The 7,732-nt window shown below is 46.7% G+C and overlaps 1 pseudogene; it reads right to left on the bottom strand.

Moving 5' to 3' along the window:
• Positions 1 to 392: 392 nt before the first annotated feature.
• LOC124719165 lies at positions 393 to 509 on the bottom strand (annotated as a pseudogene).
• Positions 510 to 7,732: the final 7,223 nt, after the last annotated feature.

The raw sequence follows: 7,732 nt of genomic DNA, 5'->3' as shown, positions 1-7,732 counted from the left end.
TAAACTAAGTTCTCGTTCGCTGTGTACTTATGTATGGGCTGAATCACTAACTATTGTCACCTAGAATAACTCCGAAAGTATGATAGTAGCCGAGAAGTTAGTGGGACAAAACTCGCATGCGACAACGGGGGCCGTAATATGACGTTGGTTTTTTGTTGCTAGGTGGGGTCGCGTCAGAGATATCAAAAAAAGCACTCCGTCTTCAGGCCACAAGTGGCCCAGCGGGACCATCCGACCGCCGTGTCATCCTCAATGAGGATGCGGATAGGAGGGGCGTGTGGTCAGCACACCGCTCTCCCGGTCGTTACGATGGTTTTCTTTGACCGGAGCCGCTACTATTCGGTCGAGTAGCTCCTCAATTGGCATCACGAGGCTGAGTGCACCCCGAAAAATGGCAACAGCACATGGCGGCTGGATGGTCACCCATCCAAGTGCCAGCCACGCCCGACAGCGCTTAACTTCGGTGATCGCACGGAAACCGGTGTATCCACTGCGGCAAGGCCGTTGCCTCAGAAATAGGAAAGTAAACTTTTTTTTTAATGCGACGCTGTAGTTTGGTACTTATGAGCCAGAGTAGTGTTGCTGGTGTTCTGCGTCGCCATAAATATCTTTCTTACCACATCAGTCTCCACCAAGAAGTAACTGGTACGGACTGATTTTGGAGGACAGAATTATGGATCCTATTTCATTGAAAAAAATTTTAGTCGTAGGAAGTACACCACATTCCTGCAAGAAACATCACGTCTGTTATTGGAAGAAATACCTTTAGGAACAAGGAACAGAATGAGGTTTTAACACGATGGGTGTCCGGCGCATTTTTCGCTGATGACTACACATGAGTTGCAGAGACAATTCCCAAATCGTTGGACTGGACGCGGAGGAAATGTGTCGTGGCCGCCTCGTTCCCCAGACTTGACGCGTCTGGTTTTTTTCTTGTGGGGGTTCGTAAAAGACATTGTTTATAGAGACATTCCAACTGCACCTGATGACATTCTAGAGAGAATTGTGAGAGCATGTGCTTCTGTAAGTGCCGAAGTGATAAGGCAAGCACTCTATCCATGATGAGAAGACTGCAGCACTGCACTGATACCAATGGCCGTAACTTCGGACTCCTGTAAATGGACGTTCATGCCACCTTTGTGACCTCCGTTGACCTTCGAAGATGTTACTCTTACATATCATTAGATTCGTCTCTATAGCCGTTATCACAAAATAAGTACCCATCTATAGCACCTCATTTAAAAAAACGAATTTGTCCTTCATATCTCTGAATCGACCCCACCTAGCAACAAAAAACCAACGTCATATTATGGCCCCTGTTGTCCTATGCAACGTTTGTCCCACAAACTTTTCACCTCCTATTATACTTTCGGAGTTATTCTTGGTGGCAATAGTTAGTGACTCAACCTGTATAAGAAGATAAACCATAACAGATCATGAAGCAGGTAGTATTTTACTAGTATGTTAAAAATTGACGAACTTACACAATAAGCGAGGAAGCAGCGTCACTTAGTGACACAGGTATGACACTTCGGTCCATCTCCGACGCTTATTCAGGCAGTTATTCGGCTTGGCAATGACTGACAGCACTTTTTGACGTGATCATGAGGGATATCCTGTCAGATTCTGTCCCACTGGCTCTTAGATCGTCAAAAACCCGAGCTGGTTGGAGAGCCCTGCCAGTAATGCTCCACAATTTGTAAACAGGGGAGAGATCCGGCGACCTTGGTGGCCAATGTAGGGTTTCACAAGCAGACAAGTAGCAGAAACTCTTGCCATGTGCTGGCGATATTATCTTGCCGAAATGTAAGTACAGTATGGCTTGCCGTGAACGGCAACAAAGTACCGTTGTCCTGGAACAGTGCCTCGGATGACATCAAGGGGTTCCTATCATGAAAAGAAAGGGCACCTCAGACCATCATTCCTGGTTTGCGGGCGAAATAGTGTTCGTTTCCCAATGCTGTCCGGGTCGTCTCCAAACTGTCTTTGCTGGTCATCACGGTTCAGTTCGAAGCGAGACAAACCTACTGCAGTCAATGAGGTTCCAGGCCGAAGACGTTTCTGGAGACGCCCCACACAGCAGTGACATGCACTTCAAACTGGTGTGTAGAGTGTGTATATACGAGGGTTGGAACTTTAATAGTGGCAACTATTTATTTACAGCTCGTACAAAATAGATACGTCTTTCAAAGCTTTACTGACCTTAAAAGTGGTCACCAGCGTTATGTATAACCCATTGCCAGCGATGTGGAAGTCGTAGGACACTCTTAGCAGTGCCAGTTGTGTTACCAGTTCGAGCGGCGCGGTCTAAGCTGGCCGTAGATTGTGTTCCTAAAATGAACAGCATAGGGACAGAAATGATGACACTTTCTGCAGGACCCGACCATCATTTTGCGGGACAACGCTCAAGCACGTACAGTGCAAGCTGTTACTTATGTGTGTGACTGATCGGGCTGCTAAGTACTATACCATCTACTGCATCCCATGACTTTAAGCCCTCAGGAGTTCAACTCGATTTCTGAAGTGAAGGAAACACTTCACGGCATTCGCTTCGAAACTGCTACAAATTCGTCGGGCAATAAACCACGCCACTCGAACTGTTAACACAACTGGCACTGCTAAGAGTATCCTACGACTTCCACATTGCTGGCAACATGTTATACACAATGCTGGTGACCACTTTCAACATCAGTAAAACTTTGAAACACTTATGTATTTTGTACGAGCTGTAAACAAATAGTTGCCACTATTAAAGTTCCATCCCTCGAAGATACAGATGGAGACAGATGCTCAATATTGGAAACGTTGATTGCATATTTGTCAATGCACTCCCACGAGCGATACAGATTTTTCCCAGATCTCTTCGGCACACATCTCTGAAAGCGGAGATGAGGTGTTTCCTCAAAAAGTTCTCACTACGGCAGAAATTTAGGTCATCATTCAAGATTTCTACACTATTGGAAGTACGTTAACAAAACACACACATTAAATGAAGACACGTGCCGTGTCTGAATGAGCATTGTCTTGCTGGAAACTGGCACCACGATACTGTCGCATGAGAGGTAATAAGTGACGACGAATGATGTGCCTTCAGAGTTCCTTCAATCACTACGACCTGCGGTCACATCCAATGGTCCCTCTCACCACGACGCCGGGAGTAACACTACCATACCTCCCCAAAACACTGGAATATTGGGACATCTTTCCAAGTCGCTGGCATACTCACGGACGATGCGCATCTAGGTTAGTCCAGAACCCCGAGTCATTGCTGAACGCAGTACAACGCCATTCATTAGCAGTCCTAACTTCTCTGCCACGGTACCACTCCGAATGCAGTCGTTTGTGTCGCGGTGTTAATGGCAGCCTATTCGTGGGACAGTAAGTACGTGGTCTTTTCGCCACTGGTCTCCGATCAATGGTGCTGGATGATGCAGACAGTGTTACAGGGAGTCCATTACTCGTTTTTTGATGGCAGGCGCAGAGGTGAAGGTGTTGTGACGTGTTGGCCGCAGAATGCGGTTGTACTCCTTTGCGGTGGTCAGACATTATCACTGGGAAGTTCACAACGATTATGCAAGCCCTCACGTTCCCATGCAGCCCAATACCAGGCCACTGTCACATGTCAATACTACACAAATGTAGATGTTGCACCGTACGACGAGCCGGCTGAATGGCGATGCCCCTTTCAATCTCTATCAGGTGCTGATAACGCTGCCTCATAGGAGTACACAGCTTTTCTGTGTTGGTTGGTTCATTGATTTTGGGGAAGAGGACAAAAGGCGAGGATATCAGTCCCATCTAATTAGGAAGGGAAGTCAGTAGTGTCCTTTCAAAGGGATCATACAGGCATTTGCTTATAGCGTTTTAGGGCAATCTCGGAAAATCTAAATCTAGATGGCCGGACGCAGGTTGGAACCGGCGTCCTCCCGTGCGCCAACCACTGTACCACCTCGCTCGGTGCTTTTCCGTGCTCTTCGCAGTGATTACTCAACATCTAGCGCTTTTCACGCCCCTTGTATACCATACGCTGGCTGGTGAAAACAATAAATACGATCATCAGTTATGCACCCTGGTGGTCTTTCTCTGACAAATAAGTACAACTCTTGTTATTTCCGAGTGGCGTCCAATAAGTAATGCAACGCATTGGTTTTTGTGGCCAATATCGGTAGAAAAAATGGGGAATTACTCGTGGGACATTGTCGAATATTGCCACTTCAACGCGTATAGTTTCACGAGGTTTCGACAGGCCGCGGCGCTATACGTAGCCTTCAAAATGGCATCTCTAACAGAGGTGCGTTCCAGGCATCGAGGTGTGACTGAGTTCATTCTGGGGGAAACCAGAGCATACCAGATATTCATAGGCGCCTGCAGAATGCCCACGGAGACCTGGTGGTGAACAAAAAGACGGTGAGTCGTTGGGCGAGGTTTCTGTCAGTATCACACCAAGGTCGCAAATGCCTGTTCCATCTCCCGCGTGCCGGCCGGCCCCACACATGTGAGACTCCTGCAACGTTGGAACGTGTGGACACTCTCGCTCGAGGCCATCGAATGATGAGAATCAAACACCTCGTTGCTGAACTGGACGTCTGTGTAGGTACTACTGATACACCCGTCCGCCAGTTGGGCCACTCAGAGGCGTGTACTCTGATGTCTCACCTTCCAAATTCCATCTGTTTGGCCCGATCAAGGATACACTCCGCAGGAATCACCACATGGATGACGCGGAGGTTATTGATGCAGCGTTCGCTCCGAAATCCACCAGCAGAATGGTACCGTCCGGGCGTACAGGATCTCCAAGTAAGGTCGCGTAAAGCTATCGCTTTGAACGGAAATTATGTGAAAAAAAAGGGTTTTGTAGTCAGAAGTGTGGAAATGGATATCGTGTACTGGAATCCTGAATGAATCCACCCTGCTTTCACAAAGAAAATATACGTTGCATTACTTACTGAGTAGCCGGCCGGTGTGGCCGTGCGGTTCTAGGCGCTTCAGTCTGGAACCGCGTGACCGCTACGGTCGCAGGTTCGAATCCTGCCTCGGGCATGGATGTGTATGATGTCCTTAGGTTAGTTAGGTTTAACTAGTTCTAAGTCTAGGGGACTGATGAACTCAGATGTTAAGTCCCATAGTGCTGAGAGCCATTGAACTTACTGAATATCCCCAGTACACACCCGCCGATGGTGTGTACGAGAACCAAGTTTCATAGACATGCAACAACGTCTTCTGACTGTCTCTGCTTTTTGTCGGTCTAGATGGATATCATAAGAAATCCGTCAGCTGTTACTTGATACCTAGAGTGGGGCTAACAAAATCATCAGTATACAGAGTGGTCCATTGATCGTGACCGGACGAAATATCTCACAAAATAAACGTCAAACGAAAAAACTGCATAAGAACGAATATTGTCTAGCTTGAAGGGGGAAACCAGACGGCGCTATGGTTGGCCCGCTAGGTGGCGCTGCCATAAGTGAAACGGATATCAGCTGCGTTTTTTTACATAGGAACCCCCATTTTTATTACATATTCGTGTAGTACGTGAAGAAATATGAATGTTTTAGTTGGACCACTTTTATCGCTTTGTGATAGATGGCGCTGTAATAGTCACAAACATATGGCTCACAATTTTAGACGAACAGTTGGTAACAGGTAGGTTTTTTAAATTAAAATACAGAACGTAGGTACGTTGGACATTTTATTTCGGTTGTTCCAATGTGATAATTGAACCTTTGCAAACTTATCATTTCTGAGAACGCATGCTGTTACAGCGTGATTACCTGTAAACCCCACATTAATGCTCAAAATGATGTCCGTCAACCTCAATGCGTTTGGCAATACGTGTAACGACATTCCTGTCAACAGCGAGTAGTTCGTCTTCCGTAATGTTCGCACACGCTTTGACAATGCGCTGACGCATGTTGTCAGGCGTCGTCGGTGGATCACGATAGCAAATATCCTTCAACTTTCCCCACAGAAAGAAATCAGGGGACGTCAGATCCGTTGAACGTGGGAGCCATGGTATGGTGCTTCGGCGACCAATCCACCCGTCATGAAATATGCTATTCAATACCGCTTCAACCGCACGCGAGGTATGTGCCGGGTTTTCATCACGTTGGAAGTACATCGTCATTCTGTCATGCAGTGAAACATTTTGTAGTAACATCGGTAGAGTATTACGTAGGAAATCAGCATACATTGCACCATTTAGATTGCCATCGATAAAATGGGGGCCAATTGTCCTTCCTCTCATAACGCCGCACCATGCATTAACACGCCTAGGTCGATGATGTTCCACTTGTCGCAGCCATCGTGGATTTTCCGTCGCCCAGTAGTGCATATTATGCCGGTTTACGTCAGCGCTGTTGGTGAATGACGCTTCGTCGTTAAATAGAACGCGTGCAAAAAATCTGTCATCGTCCCGTAATTTGTCTTGTGCGCAGAGGCAGAACTCTGCACGACGTTCAAAGTCGTCGTCATGCAATTCCTGGCGCATAGAAATATGGTACGGGTGCAATCGATGATGATGTAGCGTTCTCAACACCGACGTTTTTGAGATTGCCGATTCTCGCGCAATTTGTCTGCTACTGATGTGCGGATTAGCCGCGACAGCAGCTAAAACACCTACTTGGGCATCATCATTTGTTGCAGGTCTTGGTTGACGTTTCACATGTGGCTGAACACCTCCAGTTTCCTTAAATAACTTAACTATCCGGCGTAAGGTCCGGACACTTGGATGTCCCCGTCCAGGATAGCGAGCAGCATAAATAGCATACCCCCGTTGGCCATTTTGATCACAATAGCCATACATCAACATGATATCGACCTTTTCCGCAATTGGTAAACGGTCCATTTTAACACGGGTAATGTATCACGAACGAAATACCGTCCGCACTGGCGGAATGTTACGTGATACCACGTACTTATACGTTTGTGACTATTACAGCCCCATCTGTCAGAAAGCGAAAAAAGTGGTCCTACTAAAACATTCATATTTCTTTACGTACTACACGAATACGTAATAAAAATGGGGTTTCCTATTTTAAAAAACGCAGTTGATAACCGTTTGACATATAGCAGCGCGTTCTAGCGGGCCAACCATAGCACCAACTGGTTTCTTCCTTCAAGCTAGACGACTTTCGTTCTTTGTAGTTTTTTCGTTTGATGCTTATTTCGTGAGATATTTGGCCCGGCCACGATCAATGGACCATCCTGTATACAGGGTGCTACAAAAAGGTACGGCCAAAGTTTCAGGAAACATTCCTCACACACAAATAAAGAAAAGATGTTATGTGGACATGTGTCCGGAAACGCTTACTTCCTCGGTTCACCGCCAGTTGACCCAATTGAAGGAAGCTAATGTTGACTTCGGTGCATGTGTTCACATGTGACTCATTGCTCTACAGTACTAGCATCAAGCACATCAGTACGTAGCATCAACAGGTTAGTGTTCATCACGAACGTGGTTTTGCAGTCAGTGCAATGTTTACAAATGCGGAGTTGGCAGATGCCCATTTGATGTATGGATTAGCACGGGGCAATAGCCGTGGCGCGGTACGTTTGTATCGAGACAGATTTCCAGATCGAAGGTGTCCCGACAGGAAGACGTTCGGAGCAATTGATCGGCATCTTAGGGAGCACGGAATATTCCAGCTTATGACTCGCGACTGGCGAAGACCTAGAACGACGAGCACACCTGCAATGGACGAGGCAATTCTTCGTGCAGTTGACGATAACCCTA

Source organism: Schistocerca piceifrons, chromosome 10 (assembly GCF_021461385.2).
Source record: "Schistocerca piceifrons isolate TAMUIC-IGC-003096 chromosome 10, iqSchPice1.1, whole genome shotgun sequence".
Taxonomy (NCBI): domain Eukaryota; kingdom Metazoa; phylum Arthropoda; class Insecta; order Orthoptera; family Acrididae; genus Schistocerca; species Schistocerca piceifrons.
The sequence above is the reverse complement of the archived record's forward strand: the minus strand, read 5'-3'. Positions and strand labels throughout refer to the sequence as shown.